This window comes from Zalophus californianus, chromosome 3 (genome assembly GCF_009762305.2).
Source record: "Zalophus californianus isolate mZalCal1 chromosome 3, mZalCal1.pri.v2, whole genome shotgun sequence".
Lineage (NCBI taxonomy): Eukaryota > Metazoa > Chordata > Mammalia > Carnivora > Otariidae > Zalophus > Zalophus californianus.
The window spans coordinates 187,426,212-187,448,351 of record NC_045597.1 but is presented as its reverse complement, the minus strand read 5'-3'; the positions used below and the strand labels follow the sequence as shown (position 1 = coordinate 187,448,351).

The 22,140-nt window shown below is 40.2% G+C and overlaps 1 protein-coding gene and 1 non-coding gene across 8 annotated transcripts in view; both read right to left on the bottom strand.

Annotated features, from left to right (window-relative positions):
• DIS3L2 (DIS3 like 3'-5' exoribonuclease 2) overlaps positions 1-22,140 on the bottom strand; it is a 437,114-nt gene that overhangs the window by 256,465 nt on the left and 158,509 nt on the right. The gene's annotated exons all lie outside the window — the stretch shown is intronic.
• On the bottom strand, positions 6,920-7,132 carry LOC113921243. The gene has a single exon (XR_003519614.1). It is a non-coding gene; the product is annotated as a small nucleolar RNA U3 (small nucleolar RNA).

Sequence of the window (22,140 nt, the reverse complement as noted above, 5' to 3'; positions counted from 1 at the left end):
TACCACAACGTATTCAACCCTGCCACTACTGATGAAGACTGGGGTGGTTTCTAGCTGGGGCTATTTTATATCATGCTGCTCTGAAGATTCTTGAACACGTTTTTTGGTGCACAAATGTACCCATTTCTGTTGAGCACATATCTAGGAATGGAACTTCTGGGTCTGCAGCTTTAGTTATACTGACCGACATTCCCACTAGCAGAGTACAGGTGTTCCAGTTCTTCCAGCCCTCACCAATTCTCAGCATTGGTAGTCCTTTGCAAATTAGTTGGGTAGTGTAAGAACCCCACCTTTGTTCTTTAAAATTACCTTGGTTGTTTTGGCCTTTACATTGACATCTATATTTAGAACCAGTTGCCACACATGAAAATGCTTGCTGGGACTGTGTTGTGTTGAATCTATAAATCAGTTTGGAAAGAATTAACATCTTTACCATACTGAGTCTTACAGGCCATGAATATTTAGTTAGGGCATCTTTAACTTCTATCAACAACACTATGTAGCTTTTAATGTCGCGGTCTTGAGCATTGTCCACAATATTTATCCTAAGGTACTTGTTTTCCTATGCTAATGTAAAGGGTACCATTTTTAAAATTATTATTGGTTTGTGGCTGATATATAAGAATACAAATAATTTTTGGAGGCTGACTTTGTATGTAGCAACCTTCATCCTTTAGGGTTTCATGTATACAATCAAGCAATCTGAACATTATGACCACTGTCTTCCTTTCCCAGTCCTTACACCTTTGGTCCCATGCTTTATTACTGACTGTGTCCCCTGGTACAATGTGGCATAGAAGTGGCAGCAGTCACCATCTTTGTTTCATTCCCACTATCAGAAGAAAAGCTTTCACTGTTTCAACATTAAATATGATGTTTTGCAGGGTTTTTTTTTTAAAGCCTTTATCAGATTAAGGGGATTTCTTCTCCTACTATTCTGCTAAGAATTTTTATCAAAAATGGGTATTGAATTTTACCAAATACTTTTCTGCAAAAACTGAGGTAATCATATGATTCTTCCCTTTATTCTGTTTCATGTGGTTCATTACAGGGGCACCTGGGTGGCCCAGTCAGTTGAGCGTCTGCCTTCGGCTTAGGTCATGATCCAGGGGTCCTGAGATTGAGCCCCGAGTCAAGCTCCCTGCTCAGTGAGGAGTTTGCTTCTCCCTCTCCCTCTGCCCCTCCCCCAGGCTTGTGCTCGCTCGCTCTCACTCTCTCTCTCTCTCTCAAAAAATAAAATGGATTCATAAGATATTTTTCTATTCTCCAAAGTTTTGTAAAATTGATGCTATTTTACTTTCATAAATATTTGAAAGCATTCACCTGTAGAGCCATTTGATCCTGGAGTTTTCCTTGTTTAAAAAAAAAAAAAGCTGAATTAAAGATTCAATTTCTTTACTAGATATAAAATTATTCAGATTTTTCTATTTCTTCTGACCATTTTGTTGTACATTTCAAGAAATGTGTTTATTATATCTAAATTTGGCCTTTACTTTTGAAAAATACTTTCACTTAGTATAGATACCTAGGTTAGCAATTATCTTCTCTTTTTTTTAAGATTTATTTATGAGAGAGACAGAGCATGAGCATGAGCAGGAGGGAGGAGGCAAAGGGAGTGGGAGAAGCAGACTCCCTCCCTGCTGAGCAAGGAGCCCGACTTGGGGCTCACTCCCAGGACCCTAGGATCATGAACTGAGCTGAAGGGAGACACTTAGCCGACTGAGCCACCTGGGCGCCCTGGCAGTTATCTTCTTTCTCTACTTTTCTTTAAGTAGTTGGAGACCAACACAGAGATTGAACTCATGACCCTGAGATCAAGACCTTAGCTGAGATCCAGAGTCGGACACTTAACCTACTAAGCCACCCAGGCACCCCACTCCTTCTTTCTGTACAAGATACCATCCTATCATCCTTCAGCTTCCATCAGATTTATTTGAAAAGTCAGCTGTTGTTCCTCTGAAGAGATCTTTTTCTCTTATCTCTCGTCAAGAGTTTTCTCTTTGGGTTTCATTAAGTTTTACTACAGTATGCCTACATATGATCTGCTTTGTATTAATCCTGTTTGGGCTTTCTTGAGCTTCTCAAATCTGTGGCCTGACATCTTTTATACATTTTGAGAAATTCTTAGCTGTTATTACTTAAAATACTATTTGAGTTTCATTCCCTCTTTCCTCCTTAGCTCAAATTATACAAATATAAGGTGTTTTCTTTGTATTTAATACGTATTTAATCCTTTATTTTCTCCATGCCTCAGTCCAGGTATGTTTTACTGAACTATTTTCCAGTCTATTAATTCCCACTTCTGTAGTATCTAATTTTAGCTAAACACATATATTGAATAAATCAGTCTCTATTACTTTTTAAGTTCTAGAATTTCTATCCATTCTCTAAGTAACAGTTCTCTGGTGAAATTCTCTATCTTGTCATCTATTATCTTGAGCATATTGGCTCAGTTATTTTAAAATCAATTTCCTATGACACCAAAATCTAAATTATGGGTGTGTTTCTCTTGTTTTTTTCTCTTGGTTTTTGATCATTTCTCATACATGATGCTTTTTTACTAAATGCTGGATGTCAATGCAAAATTGTAAGAGCCCTAAAAGATATTCCCTCCTTCCAAAGAAGATTCACTTTTCTTTTAGCAGACAGTTAGAATGGGAACAGATCATGCTGACATAATCAGAAACTCAGATGATTTGAGGATGGATTTTCTGCCTTTTTTAAGTACACACCATCAGCCAAACATTTTTACTGTGGGGTACAAAATACAAACAATACAACAAATGAATTATAATTCAATAATTAGTCAAGAGTTCGTGTAACTTATAAAATGTATTTGGGCAGTTCCCATATTATAGGTGTTCTTCTATAAGCATGTTTATATGAATTTTATCTTTCTTAGATTTTTTTCCTCTTCTGATCCTGGGCCCTCTATTTGCAGGTACCCTCCAAATCCCTGAAAAATCTTCCCTGCAATGCATATAAGCACATGTGTACGTTCTGTGTCTCAACCCACATTAGAGATTCAGGATGACAGCCTAAAGAACAGGGAGCCCTTCCCCAATGCTGCTTCTAAGAAATAACAGCTATCAGAGGAAAGCTTCAAGGCAAAATGGAAGAAAGGAAAGTAAAATGAACAGTGATTTACTCTTTTAATCAATTTTAGACCTCAAAAAAAAAAGTGTCAAATAACTATAAGATGAAAGGCTTAAGGAAAGTCATTTATTTATTCTAAGACAAAAATGATACTGCAAGTATCTTTCTCCAAAGGAACTTAGCTAAGGAGATGACTTATTTTCTCCTGAAAGAACAGAATTTTCCTTTCAAATTAGAAAAATTTAAAGCACTCTGGCTTTTGCATTTGTTAAAGTAGTTTCCAAATGTTAAGATATTCCTTATGGTTCTAAACAAAGAAACAAAAAGAGGTTTTGAAAATAAGACTTTGTGGATCCATTCAGGCCTAACAAAGAATATAAACTTCCTGTATGTTCCATGTGGGCACCACACTGTCCGTTATATTCAGTGACATATTATTCCCTTATCTGGTGTACCGCAGATACCCAAAATAATATTTGTTAAATAAATCATCACATCAATGAATTAAGAGAAAACTGACATGTCAGTACCTTCATGCTTTAATTTATTGTAAAAAACACATTTTAAACTATTTTTTAAATAATTTAATAATAAAACTGACACGAGGGGCGCCTGGGTGGCTCAGTCGTTAAGCGTCTGCCTTCAGCTCAGGTCATGATCCCAGAGTCCTGGGATCGAGCCCCACATCGGGCTCCCTGCTTGGCGGGAAGCCTGCTTCTCCCTCTCCCGCTCCCCCTGCTTGTGTTCCCTCTCTCTCTGTCTCTCTCTCTGTCGAATAAATAAATAAAATCTTTAAAATAATAATAAAACTGACACGAATACATTTTCTAAGTTCCATACAGCCTTAACAGAAGTACTCTGAAAGATGGAAGTATGAATAAAAACCCAAATTCAAGAATTTTATGATTTAGGGACTGACTTTTCCTCTGTTGCCAGACATTGCCCCCTCATGAATTAAATCAATACGCTCTGGCCTGTTTATCAATGAGTACATGAACAATGAAAAAGAAACACTACAGTTCAGTCCATCTTGCAAAGTAATCTACACCTGCAATATGCAGTATTTACAAAGGCCCTAGAAGAGTGTCTATCACATAACAAGTACTCAACAAATGCTAGTTGCCATTTTTAACATCAAATAGTGGGAGTCAGTCATAAGAAGCAACACAAATAATACCCAGAAGAAAACATCAAATACCACTGAATGTGAACAGAGACAGTAATAAAGGGCTCTATATTATGGGTGAGAAACATCTGAAGTTTTTTCAATTAAGTGAAACAGAAACCTTGAGTAACAATTCTGGAGATACAAAGGAAAGGCCTCCCAGCAGCAAGAACCTGTGTAGGGAATAGAAAAAGACACAAGCAGGGAACTGCAAGCAAAGGAAACCATGTAGGTGAAAAGAAAATGTAGACATGCCACTGTACAGTGCCTATTCAAATACCTCCCCTCTGCCGTGCAAAGGGCAGGTCATGCAAGGCCTTTATATCACCTGAAGAAATATAAATGGTAACAAAGAGCTAAAAGACTCTAGTCTAAGCTAATATTAACTGAAAAATAGGTGAGCGATAGCATCTGGGACCTCTAGGAAAAAACAGACTTTCCTGGAACAATCAAAATCTACAACCATACTTATTTAACTTTCTAAACCAAAGGAAATTAAGATGGAAACAAATAAAAAACCATCTATAAATATTAATGAAGAAACATTACAGAAGACATTTATAATCAACACAGTCCATCTTTGATATTCGGGGGGGGGAATTATATCCAGCTCCCATGTGCTAACATCCAGCAGACCTGACTTGATCCAATGCTGTATTTTCTCTTCCAATTAGTTAGTTCTTAAAACAAATTTTTGCTTTGAAAGACCACTAAATTTAGTAAATTCACCCCGTGCTTTTTAGTCATAAAATTTTACATCAAAAGATTTTTCTTACGTTGTCTAGAAACGATGAAATTGTTCAACAAGTATTTATTCCCCAACTACTGCATGTTAGTTACAGCCGTGATGCAAGGACAAGAAACTGGAAGAATGAAACTCGCGTTTTAAAAGCACCTATTTGCTAGACACTATTTTGGGTGATTGTGGCTCATTAATCCTTACCAAAAAACTTACTTTCATTTATACATGGGGCCTCTGAACCTCAGGGCCAGTAAGTAAAGGGTCTAGAATGTAGACCCTAATCTGACTTGAAAAGACCATGTTCTTTCTCAGATGCCATGAACATAAACATAAATAAAATACAACTCTTGTCCTCACCAGCTTAAACTTGGGAAGAATACATGCTTACAGTCCCTTTGCCTAAAGTATTCTCCCCTCTCCCGAATTTTCATTTGGCAAAACTCTTCTTTCAAACTGAAATTCAAATGTCATCTATTTTAAGAAATTTTCATCAGTTCCCTTAGGCAGAGCTGTCTTTGCCCCTCCTCTGAGCTCTGGCATCTGTCTTCAAATCCCTGTAAGGAATATATCAGGTATCACCATGGCTGCTCTGCTTACATATCTGATCATGGGCAAATTGTGTTCATCTTTGCTCCCCTGGGACCCAGGCCAGTGCCAGGCACAAAGTAACCAACGAAAACGGACAGGAAATCAGGGGCGCCTGGGTGGCTCAGTGGGTTAAGCATCTGCCTTCGGCTCAGGTCATGATCCCAGGATCCTGGGATTGAGCCCCACATTAGGCTCCCTGCTCCGTGGGAAGCCTGCTTCTCCCCCTCCTTGCTGCTCCCCCTGCTTGTACTCTGTCAAATAAATAAATAAAAATCTTAAAAAAAAAAAAGCCTTTAAGAAAATGGATAGGAAATCAGTGATGACCATGAAAAGAACAACTTTAGTAGAATGGTGGGTTAGAAGCCAAACTGCAGAATCTAGACCACTCTCTAGAAAGAGGCAATGGGTCCAAAAAATCTGGCTATAAAGAAAGAGGAAAAGAAACAGAAGCACGAAAGAAAAATGTGCACAAAATAAAGATCTGTACACTTAGAGAAATACACCCCGTCCCTGACTTCAAAGTACAGATTCAGCCTTATGCCTCTGTATCCACCAGAAAACTGAAATCGGGTCCAACTCAAAGTGCCAAACACAGGAAGAACACACTTAGGAGAAACAGCTAACAATGAAGATGATTAAACCAATGTTCAAAGTACCAACAAGGTCAAAGGATGGATGGAAAACAAAAGGCAAAAATTAAATAAATGCAAACTCTTTTACTGAGTGTGGTTTTAATTACTTAACTAAAGGATGGGTATGACCTGGCAGTACACAGATACCATTTGAAGTTTTCTCATCTTTTGACCTAGTAAACTGCACCCAGAGAATTTAAGGAAACAATCCTAAAAACTAAAATTTATGTATTTAAAGGTGTTCTCCACAATATTATTTAAATAACCAAAAAATTATAAATAACTAAAATATCCCATAACACAGGGAAGTTACTAAGAATAAAAAACATTCACTCAGTTAATATTTTGCAGTACTTAAAAGTGACGATTTATTTAAACACTTTCTGAATGCATTAATTTGTGTCTAAAAATCTTAGTAATAAACTAAGACAATGTTTATAGTAAATAAAAGCTCACAAGACTAAACCACATACACATAATATGAATATTGTATACTCACTGTATAGAGGCATTTTGAAAAGCAGGTAACAATGACACAAAATGCTAAGAGGGCAACAGCACTTGTGTAGGTAATGAAGGGAATGTACTTCCCACACTGCATTCAGTAATACACTATCTCAAAACAACAATAACAGTAATAAACACCCTTCTTCAACAATGGCAACGAAAACAACCCCACAACATTTTTTCTTTTTTCCCACTCAGATGGCATCCCCTCCCTCTCACTCTCCCAAAGGAAGAGAAGAACGATCATCAGTGCCAAAGGCAGTTACAAATGCAACTCCCAGAGCTGGCTTCACACTCAGGAGAGGATGCTGTACCTAATCCTCATGGTTTCAGATACTCTACACGTTCAGAGAAACTCCTCCAGTAACGAACTACAGAAATGATCCCTGAAAGCATAGTCTTCCACACACAACATTTTTTAAAAGGGAACTTCTGATGCTCCAGAAGTAACTCACAAAACAATAAAGCAAAGAGTCATCAATTCACAGGCTAGATGACAGAGCGGTACCATTTTGAAATGCCCAGAACAATGACCTGCGTGTGAAAAGGAATGGGAGCAACACGATTCATAAACTGCTCATATAATGGACTAAATATCAAAGAACAGGGGCGCCTGGGTGGCTCAGTTGGTTAAGCGACTGCCTTCGGCTCAGGTCATGATCCTGGAGTCCCGGGATCGAGTCCCGCATCGGGCTCCCTGCTCGTCAGGGAGTCTGCTTCTCCCTCTGGCCCTATCCCCTCTGATGTGCTCTCTCTCTCTCATTCTCTCTCAAATAAATAAATAAAATCTTTAATTAATAAATAAATAAATAAATAAATAAATATCAAAGAACACAGGTCATTTCAGGGCCAAAGTTGTGTATATATTCATAAGACTAACTCCTTTTAAGTCAGAAAAGTTTAGGGACAGTATATTTTAGTGATCTACATTACAAAAATCAATTTTTACTAAACATGGAGTCTCCATATGACCCAATAATTCTACTCTTAGTATAATCAAAAGAACTGAAAACATGGGTTCACACAAAAACTTGTTCATGAATGTTCATGGCAGCATTATTCATAATAGCCAAAAAGTGTAAGCAACCCAAATGTCTGTCAACTGAAGAAAAGATAAAATGTGGTACATTTGTACAGTGGTATATTATTTAGTTATAAAAAAGGAATGAAGGGGCGAATGGGTGGCTCAGTCAGTTAAGTGGCTGCCTTCGGCTCAGGTCATAATCCCAGGGTCCTGGGATCGAGCCCCGCATTGGCAGGGCTCGATCCCACGCTCCCCTCGGCGGGGAGCCTGCTTCTCCCTCTGCCTCTGCCTGCCTCTCTGCCTACTTGTTCTCTCTCTGTATCTCTCTGCCAAATAAATAAATAAAATCTTTAAAAATAAAATAAAATAAATAAAAAAGGAATAAAGAATTGATAAATGCTATAATATAGATGAATCTTGAAAACATGCTAAGAACCCAAACACAAAAGGAGAAATACTGTATGATTCCATTTATATGAACTGTCCAGAATAACCTATAGAGACAGAAAGAAGACTGGTGGTTGCCAGAGTCTGGGAGGGAAGGGGAATAGGGAGCAAATGTTTAATGAAGACAAGGTTTCTTGAGGAGATGATGAATCTGGAATTAGATAGTGGTGATGGTTATGTAACATTGTGAATATATTAAAATCACTGGATTGCATTCTTAAAAATGATTTTAAAAATAAAATTATTAAAATGTGAATTTTATCTCAATAAAATCATTAACTTAATCATTTATGGCATAATCTAACCTCCTCTTACCAAAGTAAATGTCAGAATGAAAAGATAATTCCAATTAAATGATAAATAATAAATCATTTTTATAATGTGGATACCCTATTTATTAAACAATATCTTTTTTTTTAAGATTTTATTTATTTATTTGACAGAGAGAGAGACAGCGAGAGAGGGGACACAAGCAGGGGGAGTGGGAGAGGGAGAAGCAGGCTTCCCGCTGAGCAGGGAGCCACATCATGAGCTGAAGCCAGACGCTTAACGACTGAGCCACCCAGGTGCCCCAAGAACAATATCCTTTTGATAAACCCCAAATATAGACGTTTCAACAGTTTCAGACTGCTTTGTTTAGATTTGCTTCTTCTAGTCCTTTCCCTTCCAGCCATGTTCTTTTTCTTTAAGATCTTATCTGATGCAGGGCACCTGGGTGGCTCAGTCAATTAAGCATCTGCCTTCGACTCAGGTCATGATCTCAGGGTCCTGGGATCAAGCCCCACATTGCACTGGGCTTCCTGCTCAGCAGGAAGTCTGCTTCTCCCTCTGCCCCCCTCCCCGCCTCTCGCGCTCTCTAATAAATGATGAAATCTTTAAAAAAATAAATATCTGGGTGTTATACGAAAACAATGGATCGTGGATCACTACATCAAAAACTAACGATGTATTGTATGGTGACTAACATAACATAATAAAATTAAATTAAGTTTAAAAAATAAATAAAATCTCAATTGATGCATCAACATATGACACTACAACAGCACAAGGGAAAATAATAATGCTCACATTATTAGAAGCTTTTTCATACTGTGGATTGTTTCAAGATACAAAATTCTGAACACTGAAATAACTTTTCAACATCCTGTAAGTTTACTTTTCAAAAAGATTATAACATGTTGCAAACTACTAAAAGCAGGCCTCAAACAGTGGTTTAGGAAAAAAGAAACAGAAAGCCTACCTCACAACAAACATGCATTAAACACAGTGTAAGGGCGCCTGGGTGGCTCAGATAGTTAAGCATCTGCCTTCGGCTCGGGTCATGATCCCAGGGTCCTGGGATCGAGTCCCGCATCGGGCTCCCTGCTCCTTGGGAGCCTGCTTCTCCCTCTGCTTCTCTCTCTCTCTCTGTCCCTCTCTCTCTCTCTCCTCCTCTGTCTCTCATGAATAAATAAATAAAATCTTTAAAAAAAAAAAACCCACAGTGTAAGAGGTAATTCTTCAGGGAAAAAAAAAAATCAATGAAAACTGGAGACTAATAGAAATGACATGATTATTTGGACTTAACATAAAATGATCTAAAGAAGATGATCTCCAAAAAATGGGAGAAGGGGTTACATGACACTTACTAGAATAAAAACAAATAATGATATGGATTGAAATCTTTTTTCAATAAGCTAATTAGTAAGTGTTTTCCAACTATACCTATAAGAATAACCTCTCAGTCCTTCATTTTGCTATAACTAAATGGAGAAGGGGGTGGGGTGGGGTGGGGTGGGTGGGTGGGTAGGTGTGTGTGTGCCAGCGCGCGCGCGCGCGTGCTGGGGGTGAAGGGGTGGAGGGGCGGAAGGTGACCAGAGTCTAATTCTGCTAAAATAATGAAATCATCACTTCAGATCTCTGAAGACGCAACAAGTTACACTGTACTCACGACTCTCCCCCAGGACTAGCTATAATAATGTCATATACATGTACCTTTTTCTATAGTGCCGCAGTAGTTTCTATTTTAAAAGAAACAAGAGTTAATTATTTAATTAGCCACCATCAGTGCTTCTCAAAATTTAACATTCATGGCAATCACTTGGGGATCTTGTGAAAAAACCAGACTCTTCACACCAGTGGCTGCAGAGGAATGGTGGGTAAGAGAATGGATGAAACCGATAAAGAGGATTAAGAGTACAGTTGTCTGGATGAGCACTGAGAAACGTACGGAATTTCCGAATCATTATATTGCATACCTGAAACTAATACAACACTGTACATTAATTATACTTGAATTAAAAAAAGAAAGAACTGGAAAAAAAGCAGACTGTTATTCAGTGGGTGTTGGCGTACAACCTGAGATTCTGCAGTGCTGCTGGTACACAGAACACACTTTGAGTTGCAAGGATCCAGAAGGAATACCACATTAACACCAAGAATGTATTAGAGAGGACAGGCAGAAGGCCCAAAGGCAATATACCCAGGCTGCAAGGCTCAAACTCCTCACTGTCAAAAGCCACCTAGATCTTATCCCCAAGGATCAGAGACTATGGTATTTACAGGCTGCAGATAGCTCCATCCTAGGGCATTATGAACAATGAGACCTCACTCCACCAAGGGTTCCAGAAAACGAAATGACAGTGCGCCAAGGATTCCAACAGTTCCCAGCTTCATCCCAGCTTCATCCAGCAAGAGCTGGGTGTTCAACTCTACAAGTGGCCTCTGCCAGCACCAGATGAGCAGGAGGAGCCTCTGACAAGGTTAACAAGGACTTATCTCCAGCCATGCCCCTTCCCCTCACAGCCTCCACTCCCACTCTAATAAACAACTTTTCAGATTCAGAGGAGGCCAGGCTCTCCTTTCCATCAATCCTTCTAGCTCAAACTCACTTTACATTCAGACTTCATTTCCCGAAGAAATGTATTTCCAAAAAGCATGCTGTGACCCTCGGCTGGCAGGGTGTCCCTCCTGTGCACTTGCCCGGCACTCCAGGACTTGCCCACTGCACTCACCACTCTGCACTGCTCTGCTCAGCTGACCGTCTCAGCCTGGGTTCCTCAAGAAAATCAAGCCCTTACACATTAAGGCACCCATTATACATAATGAATAAACTTTTCTACTTTGCATCTAGAATGGCACTATGTAAGTACCACTTTTGGGAGAACTGGTTGTCACTCAAGTCATTTTCTACGTTCTGTGGTTTAGAACTAGATCCTGCCTATCTTATTTCATACCATGTTCCTAAGGTTCGTACCAAGCACTCAACAACACCTTGATGGAGGAGTTGGATGAGTGAAGGAGCCCGCCCTTGCTGACAGACCATATTCTAAACCATTTACCTCAATCATTCGTTCTGTGTTCCAACCTGTTAGAAATCTCCTGGTTCCTGACCATCAACTCACTTCCTGCTTAGAGCCTTACCCTCATCCCTTTGAACTGATCTTTGTCATTTGCGTCAAGCACTGACCTTTATCTGACCTACTACTGCCCTCCTCTCCTACATCCTGTACCCCAGAGAATTTTTCCAGTGACACAAATGGGCCTGGTTTGACACTAAAAAGTACTGAGTGGAGAACCACTTATCTTTTCTCTGATCACCGCAAATGCCAACTCCCTGCTACCCACTGCTCAAGTAAATGGCAACAAAGGTCTGAAGCATAAGGGTAGAGCCTGAGATAGTGGATGAGAAAAATGAATAAAGCAGCAGTAAGGAGTGCGAATCACGTCAGCAAGTTAAGGTGGACAGTGTGCTCTCCTTTCAATTTTCCCTGCTTCCAAGAATATTACTTAGACCTTAATCCGCAAGATCTATTTCTAACTTGATCAAAAAGGAACTGTAATAGGGCGCCTGGGTGGCTCAGTCGTTAAGTGTCTGCCTTCAGCTCAGGTCATGATCCCAGGGTCCTGGGATCTCTCTGCTCAGCGGGAAGCCTGCTTCTCCCTCTCCCACTCCCCCTGCTTGTGTTCCCTCTCTCGTTGTATCTCTCTCTGTCAAATAAATAAATAAAATCTTTAAAAAAACAAAATAAAAGACTCATGAACTAAAAGCTTGAATTACTGAGATGGAGTCAAAATAGGGAGACACAGTCGTCGTGCTGTTAGGATGAGAGTGAGGGGCCTCCGTCAAGGCACCCAGAGTGCTTGCTAGGGCAGGGGTAGCAACGGCCTTCACGACATCTAACCACGCCTCTAGAACAGGGGTCCACAATCTACTGCTCACAAGCCAAACCCAGCCATTTTTGTAAATGAAGTTTCACTGGTACATAGCTGTTCTTATGCTGCGGAGGCAGAGTTGAGAAGTTGCAACAGAAACACATGGTCGGCAAAGCCTAAAACATTTACTTTCCGGCTTTTACAGAAGTTTGCCAACTCCAGCTCTAGGACATGCTACCAAAAAAAGTCACCATCAGGACATCGCCCTTCTCACCAGTGCACTGTGCTTCTAAAACCTGATCTGGTTTTCTACAGAGCAGGTCCCTGTTTGCACCCTCAGTTCTGTGTGCTGCATTATCACTTCACCCTTTTACCAGCCAGAGCCACCTTTTTCCAGCAGTCTAGTTCATTCTCAGTAAAGTGTTCTCAAATGCTAACTTTTGATCCATGCTGTGATTCTACTAATTAAAATTTTAAGTAATTTGATGTATTTCAGAAATCTCTCACAAAGACAGACTGCGTGAGCAAGAAACTCCACCAGAGGCTCCACCTCTGGGAAACCCAACCTAAGATACTATATTTAAGTCAAGTTTGTCTCACATCAAAACAACTGTAACGGTCAACTCTGGGTCTTTTCTTTTTTTCTTTTTTCTTTTTTTTTATTCATTTGAGACACAGAGATACAGAGAGAGAGAGAGAGAGCGTGAGCAGGGAGAGAGGCAGAGGCAGAGGGAGAAGCAGGCTCCCTGCTGAGCCAGAAGCTCGATGTGGGGCTCAATCCCAGGACCCTGGGATCATGACCTGAGCCGAAGGCAGACGCTTAACCATCTGAGCCACCCAGGTGCCCCTCTTCTTTTTTCTACGTAGGTTCCACACCCAATGCAAGGCTTGAACTCATGACCCCTGAGATCAAGACCTGAGATCAACAACCAGATGCTCAACCGACTGAGTCACCCAGGCACTCCTTAACCTCCTTCAAGCTCCCCAATGCCTGTATGGTAACAGCTGAACTCCTTTACTAGCATGAAGACATTTCAGGACGTGATCCCCCCCCCCCCCAACCCACCCACCTTCTACCAGCCTGGCCTGGTCTCCTGCCACATTCTACCTTACATTTTAAGCTCCAAAACACTAAAATATCTATAGTTTTCCAAATCTACCATGTCCCTCTCCCTAGTTGCCTAAATTTACAATATAGTTATATATATATATGTATATCTATATGCCCTGAATCATTACTAGTTTCTATAAAACATGAGATAAGATATATGTATTGAAATTTTTAAAATATGGGATGCCTGGGTGGCTCAGTCGGTTAGGCATCTGACTTCAGCTCAGGTCATGATCCCAGGATCCTGGGATCGAGTCCCATATTGGGGGAGAAGAAGAAGCGAGAAGCCTGCTTCTCCCTCTGCCTGCCGTTCCCCCTCTTTGTGTGCATGCTCGCTCTCTCTCTCTCTCTCTCGCTCACTTGCTGACAAATAAAATCTTAAAAAAATAAAAATAATGAAAATTTTAAAATAAAAGCTGAAAAACTTAACAATAGCAGTAGCAAGCAATAATATCACAATACTACTAGTAATGATAATTTATAAATATTACCAAATGCCAGTACATTTCCTTAAAACCTAACCTCCTTGCCTTTCACATACACTGTACCATTAACTTAATTCAAAGATCAACAAATTTACTTTGCATCGCATATTGTAGTTTCAAGCAAGAATTATATAACTGAGGGTGATCTTAAAGACTATCTGGATCTTCCAGGTATTTCTGAATTCTTTTTTCATTAGTGGGGATAAATTTGAAGTAAATGATACAGAAGCTGCAGCCTGATGTCCCTAATGACCAGTGGCATATACTTGTCAGAAGGCTAGTCAAGAATGCAGTGTATGATCAATCTAATTAATGAAGTGGGATGATCATTAGGGCAGTTCACCAGATATAGCCTGCTATCCCTACTTGCAGACACTTGGTAGGATGACACTTCTCGGCCCTCTTGTAGTTGAGGAGGGCCAGGTGAATCATTATGGCCAATGAGTTTTAAGTAGAACTGCTGGAGCCATTTCTGGGCAAAGACATTTTAAATGTCCGGGGCTCTGTTTCCTTCTGCCACAGAAAAGGGGAACACTCCTGATGGCAGCTATTGCATTCAGCCTGGGCTCTGGGGTGAAGATAATACAAAGTGAGGTCCTAGGCGATCTTGATGGGCAAAGAGCATAAGTAAAAAATATACAGTGTTGTTCCACAGTATAGCCTTAGCTACCATACAACTTTCCGGCAATTTAGATACTTCAAAGGAACGCATAGTGACACACCAACATTTTACATCAACATTTTATGTCTACTGTAAATAAATGTTATCAGTGGTAAATTCAAGAGCTGGGAGTAGTAAATTTGAGTTATTACGTGCTCTTAGCTAAACTAAGGGATGAATAATAGTAATATCTGACATTTCTTAAGCACTTACAATGTGCAGCAGTGCTGTAGGTACTTTGTCTACATTAATTTATTCTGTACAATGAATGTGAATTTCACGAAACCATCTCCATGGAGTTACAGAGGACTGAATTAGTTTTCTAGCAAATAATCCTGAAATATTAATTGGGAGTTTCCCAGGACAAATAAGCTACTCTATCCTTAAATGATACATTCCTTATTTCAGACATTTCAATTTGAATTATGGAGATCTGAAGGCATGTTTAGAGCAGGCAAGAACCTGAAATATTTGATCCCAGAGCTGGCAATAATGAAGAAGAAAGGATGATTGTTAAAAATAGGCTTGTGTATATAACAATTTGGGGAAAATCTGATCATGGTAGTAGATATACCTTACCTACCATATTGCTGTGGGTGGAGGCTCCAAAGACCTTGCCTTCCATCATTAAGTACCTTCCAAGTCTTTTTCGGGCTTGCCATACAGGCCAAGAAACTAAACAGTTCTAAGAAATCCTAATTCCACTGGAATTGAGAACAATCCAAAATGATAGTGGTTATATAAGAGATCGGATTAAATATAATCTAGTATGATGGGTGCATATTTAAAGAAGAACTTGGAAGACAAAACTTTAAAACAATCACTTGAAGGAAAAGCTAGTTGTCAAAGGAAACAATTTACTGTATGAGACCAATTTCATGTGACCATAAGAAAGTTTGGAACAGCCACTCAAAATTGGGGATTAAATGTGCACTTTGATTTTTTTGTTGTTTGTTTAATTTAGAACAAGAGTAGTAACTCCTATCAACACTTCCTTTATCCTTTCAAACTCGTTATTTCTGTGCCAATCTCTTCTAAAATACCCATCCATACTTCTATTATTCTTCTGCTGAAGTATAAGTTTGCATAAAAATAAGTTTTCTTAGTGACTGCATAATAGATGTTAGGAAATACAGAATAATTATCCCCACTTCTCCACCCTCCTTAATTCATGTATAGACCTCGCTCTGTTGTAAATTAAGTGAAATAATCCTGTCCCAAAAGGAAATTAGACTTCACTAACAAAGTGCTTAATTGATTTATTCCGACTGTATCTTCTCATTCTGATGGAAGTGCTCAACAAATACCTGGGGGATGAATGAATAGCAGTATAGGTTTCCAGCAGGTATCAATATATCAAATCAACTCCAGCCTTTCTTACCATAGTTTTAAGTATTCAGACAAAAAACATATAGAAGCTAATTTTCAACAAGTAGGAATTTCACTTGAAATCCACCCCTGACTCTTCAGCTAGTCAGATTCTGTTTCACACTGTGGAACAGTCTAATTGAGTCTCATTTTATTTATTTATAATTTTTTTTAAATTTTATTTCTTTATTTGACAGAGAGAGAGAGACACAGCAAGAGAGGGAACACAAGCAGTGGGAGAGGGACAGGGAGAAGCAGGCTTCCCGAGGAGCAGGGAGCCTGATGTGGGGTTTGATCCCAGGACCCTGGGATCCTGACTTGAGCCGAAGGCAGATGCTCAAGGACGAAGCTACACAGGTGCCCCTGATTGAGTCTCATTTTAATATGCTCTTGTCCTCCTCCTCTACTGATTTTCTCTGGGTCACTCACTATGGCTACAATCAACTAAGCTGCTCACCCTAGTTCCCAATCAAGCAAGGTAGGCAATATTTAAACAGCTCTGGCTCCATAATATTCCATTGTGTAGATATACCACATCTTCTTTATCCATTCATCTGTCGATGGACATCTTGGCTCTTTCCACAGTTTGGCTGCCATTTGCAATGACGTGGATGGAACTGGAGGGTGTTATGCTGAGTGAAATAAGTCAATCAGAGAAAGACATGTATCATATGACCTCACTGAGATGAGGAATTCTTAATCTCAGGAAACAAACGGAGTGTTGCTGGAGTGGTGGGGGGTGGGAGGGACAGGGTGGCTGGGTGATAGACATTGGGTAGGATATGTGCTATGGTGAGCGCTGTGAATTGTGCAAGACTGCTGAATCACAGATCTGTACTTCTGAAACAAATAATGCAACATATGTTAAGAAAAAAGAAAAAGAAGATAGCAGGAGGGGAAGAATGAAGGGGAGTAAATCGGAGGGGGAGACGAACCATGAGAGACGATGGACTGTGAAAAACAAACTGAGGGTTCTAGAGGGGAGGAAGGTGGGGGGATGGGTTAGTCTGGTGATGGGTATTAAAGAGGGCACATTCTGCGTGGAGCACTGGGTGTTATGCACAAACAATGAATCATGGAACACTACATCAATAACTAATGATGTAATGTATGGTGATTAACATAACAATTAAAAAATTTAAAAAAAAAACAACAGCTCTGGCTCCTCCTGTAGGAGGCCTTAGCTTGTAACCCACCTCCTAGATCCAAGATACCACAGCTTAATTCTGGGCTCCCAAATCTCCCTTGGTACAACCAAAAAGAGGCCCAGAATTCTGGCTCTCAGGGTTGGTCTTCTGCTTTGGTTCTTGCTCCCAGTACTGCTCTAGCCCATTCTCCCAGCCCGGCAATCAAATGTTATCCCTGACTCCCAGCCCAGTGGCTGCCTCTACCAGTCTGTTTATACTAAGAGAGTCCCATATCTCTGAAATCAGACCCCTGTCCCAAAGCCCCAGAAGGACCCACCTCTTATATGACAACTGCCTACTTGCCTTCTGAATACCTGTGCCACACGCCCCACGAATTTGTGACCTACTGCCGGATCAGGATGACAGTTGGGTCTGTAACCCCTTGTTCGGCAGGCTGTAGCTCTTGATTTAACTTTATATTTGGGTCAGCTCTTTCAGTATCTGATGCACCATCTAGAGTTACCAGATGTCTGGTAAGATTACAACATATTCCCAACACCTGCCTTCATAATGCCCTGAGAAGCTATCATACTTGTCTAGTCTTAAGATGAAACCACCAGAATTCCAATTAATTTTTCTTAAATTGTCTATTTTCTAAGAATTAATACTAGGCCTTTGGTCATTTCAATTGATACAATCATCCTTTTTACCCATGACGACAACTCAAGATACTACCTAATGCTAAGGCATATATTACAATTTCCTGGATTTATGCTCATTTTTATGATACTTGACAATATTTATCTATAGATCTAATAACTCTCTTCTTTAGATCTCTGAAATAACAAATAGCAATGAGATCATGAAATAAGAAGATGTGACTCTGAATCCCAACTCTGCCATTCCCTAGTTATATATTCCCTAAATAAGTAAAATGCATAAGCTAAGACTTGGGTTTCTCATTTACAAAATTGGGATAGAGACAACAGCAGACTACATGGTGTGGGTCACTAAATACAGTTCCTGGTATACAGTAAGCACTAAAAAGTTAGCAATTGTCCAGCATCCACAGGGTTTATATATGCTTATTTGTGATGTACTATACTGGAGTATTAAAAGAAGGAAAGTAGGGCACCTGGGTGGCTCAGTCGTCAAGCGTCTGCCTTCGGCTCAGGTCATGATCCCAGGGTCCTGGGATCGAGCCCCACATCGGGCTCCCTACTCAGCGGGAAGCCTGCTTCTCCCTCTCCCCCTGCCCCTGCTTGTGTTCCCCCGCTTCACTGTGTCTCTCTCTGTCAAATAAATAAAATCTTAAAAAAAAATAAAAGAAGGAAAGTAATAGGATAAACTCATTATAGTTAATAAAAAAAGATGAAGGACAAGGTTGTTTAATGATTATGGATGAACTTGATGGGACAAAGGAAAGAAAAGGAAAAGGAAAGAGAATGCAAGAGGCAGGGCAAAGATCAGATAAATCGCAAAGGGAGGAGCATTTACAGAGAAGAGCAGTACCTATGGGCTTCTGCAAAAGGGGCCAAGGCTGTTGGTCTCCCTGGAGGGCAGGAGCTTGAGAACTGCTTTTCTTTACCAGTGTCCGGGAGAGCTGCGAGAGAGGTCGCAGCCCTCAACCAATGGCACAGCAGGGACAGCCTTACCCCATATACTCCTCCCTGGAAGTAGAAATGTTCATAATCCTCTCTTGCCAAATTGTTCTCAACCCAAGGCATTCTCATCCTAAAACAAAACCAAACCTCTCTTCTCCATTCCCATCCTTCAAACCTCACTGCAAACGCAACCTCCTCTATGAAACTTTCCCCAGTTCTCTCTCACAGTGTGGTGTTCCCATAACAACACATATTTCTCTTGCTATTTTGCAAACCATACTACAACTGTTCCCACCCCCATCCCAGCCAGCCAACGAGCTCCTTAACGGCAAAGCCTGTGACCTCTTCCAGACAGTACCTCCAGCTTCGAGCACAGAACAGGGTGGCAGGAGGATGAGAAGCCACTAGGTACAGCACAGTTCTAGGGAGAATCATCAGGATCCATGAAACAGCTCCTAACCATTTGGAGGACATGTCTCCCCCTCTTTGAAAACCTGAGGAAAACCACAGACCCCCACCCTAGAAAAATGCGCACGCACGCGCGCACACACGCACACACACACACACACACGGGAAAAAAAAACAACCCACAAGAGCCGTAAGCTAAAAGTCATGAGATCTGGATTCCACTCCCTGGTCCTGCCAAAAACTCCAGCTCTCAAACAAGTCACTTAATGTCCCAATTGGCAAAGTGAAGAAACTATCTTTTGCCCCTCAACTATCCTTCATTAGATGTCTATAATAAAAATTACATACATATACTACAAATGTGGAAGAATTCTAAAATTAAAATTGTTATATAAGAGCAAATTATTGTTTATGACTGCCTCACAGCTTGATTCTTTAACAGCTATCTATTTTGTCAAAAAAACATGCTGTGAAAGAAATTGACTATTTACTACTACAGCTAAAAGAATTGTTGTTTTTTTCTAAAACCCCAAAGGCCCTGTAGTTTACATACCCAAGAGGGGTGAGCACAACAAGCATAAAGAAGCAAAGATGAATAATCCAATTAATTCACATTTGCTCACACCATTGACTACAGATTCCTCTGATAACAATATGCTTTTGTACTAACAAACCTGTAATACAATTGGCCAGTATGCTTTGAGATGTTTATATTCTACATGTCAGGGATGCTCGAGGACAGTCTGAATATTCTCTTCTCTCTAGTTTGACCCTGTCACCAACAACTGTCACAGGTGGGCTACAGCCAACAAGGCTCCCCGCTTCAGAACGGGAAGCTGTAAATACTTACTCTAACTAATGAGGCCTAAGAGACATACCTAGTGGGGTTGCTAATATGAAGAGCAACTGTCAGGCAGCCACTGTGAAAACCCTTAGGAGCTCCACAGAAAAAGAATAAGCAAGGAACCCTGGGCCATCCTCTTCATTCCAAATCTTCTGAAAGCTCAAGAGCGCTTCATTTCCCTTCATCTACTACCAGCAACTCAAAGGGTCCTCCTTGCCGATCTAAGCCTCTCTCTGTACCCGTACCAATCCCCGCTCAAGAGGATGTTATCAATAAAGAGAGGGGTCAGGATCCAGTAGATCAAAAAATGCCTTCCTAGATTTGAGCAGATCACATGGATTATGAAAGCCTGAGTTTGCTGACACCCATTTCACTGGACCTCTGCCCCTCTACACCCTCAGAATGCAACAGCTTTTTCTCTAAACCGGGCACAGCTGAAATTTTTGTTTTGTTCTACAAAAGTTACCTTTTTAATGTTTGCAATATGTGACATCCCCTATCTCATTCCTGATACTGGTGACTTGTGCCTTTTTAAATTTTTGTCAGTTGTTTATTGATTTATTGACTTTATCCTAGAACCAACATTTTCTTTTCTGTTTTCAATTTCATTGATTTCTGCTTTAGACACAGGTGAAATTCAACCACCATGGTTCATATCCCCTGATGCAGAGGCACGGGTCTCTCCATGGTCTCCTCAGCTGACCTCTAAATGCTGGCTCACCCAAGAACTCAATACTCAGCCTTTTTTCCTTCAGCTACACTCTCTAGATGATCTCATCCACTAGCACAACTTTAACACCACACATATGCTGGTGACTTCCAAATTTACATCTCTAGCTTCAATCTCTCCTTGGAGTTGCAGGTTCATTTGTTCAAACATCTTGTTTTGTTTGTTACTTAATTTTCAATCATTTAAATACATTAAAATGCACAAACTGATTGGTCTTGACTTACATACACAATTATGAAACTATTCCACATCAAGATAATGAACACGCCCATCACCCTCAAAGCTGCCTTGGGGCCCCTTGGTAATAATCCATCTCTCCTACTCCTGCCCCAGGCAACCAATGATCTGCCTTTTGTCCATACAAATCAGTTTGCATTTTCTAGAGTTTTATATAAATGGATTTATACAGAGTATATTCTTTTTTGCTTAGCTTCTCTCATCCATCATAGTTTATTCTGAGATTCATCCATGTTGTTGCATGTATCAACAGTCCATTGATTTTTCTTTTTTAACTGCTGAGTTGTATTCATTGAATAGGTATAGCAAAATTGGTTCTTCATGCTGATGGACATATGGGCTATTTCCAGTTTGGGGCTATTAAAAAAAAAAAGTGGCTATGAATGCATATACAAATCTTTATGCAAACAAATGCCTTCATTTCCCTAAGGTAAATATCCAGGAATGGAATGGCTGCATCATGGTAAGGTATACGCTTAACTTTTTTTTTTTTTTTTTTTTTTAAGATTTTATTTATTTAAGAGAGAGAGAATGAGAGATAGTGGGCACGAGAGGGAAGAGGGTCAGAGGGAGAAGCAGACTCCCTGCTGAGCAGGGAGCCCCGATGTGGGACTCAATCCCGGGACTCCAGGATCATGACCTGAGCCGAAGGCAGTCGCTTAACCAACTGAGCCACCCAGGCGCCCACGCTTAACTTTTTAAGTAACTGCCAAACTGTGTTCCAAAGTGACTATACCATTTTATATTCCCACCAGCAGTGTATGAGGGCTCCAGATGCTCCGCATCCTTCTCAACACTGGTTTTGGTCAATCTTTTTAATGTTTGCCATTCCAGCAGTTTTATAGTTCTATCTTGTGCTTTTAATTTGTATTTTCTTAATGACTGATTATGTCAAGCATCTTTTCCTATGGTTATTTGCTATCCAAATATCTTATTTAGTAAAGTATCTCTTCAAATCTTTAGTACAGTTTTTAAACAGTTGTCTGTTACTGACTTAAAAGAGTTCTTTAGGGGCGCCTGGGTGGCTCAGTCGTTAAGTGTCTGCCTTCGGCTCAGGTCATGATCCCAGGGTCCTGGGATCGAGCCCCGCATCAGGCTCCCTGCTCAGCGGGGAGCCTGCTTCTCCCTCTCCTACTCTCTCTGCTTGTGTTCCCTCTCTCGCTGTGTTTCTCTCTGTCAAATGAATAAATAAAATCTTTAAAAATAAATAAATAAATTAAAGAGTTCTTC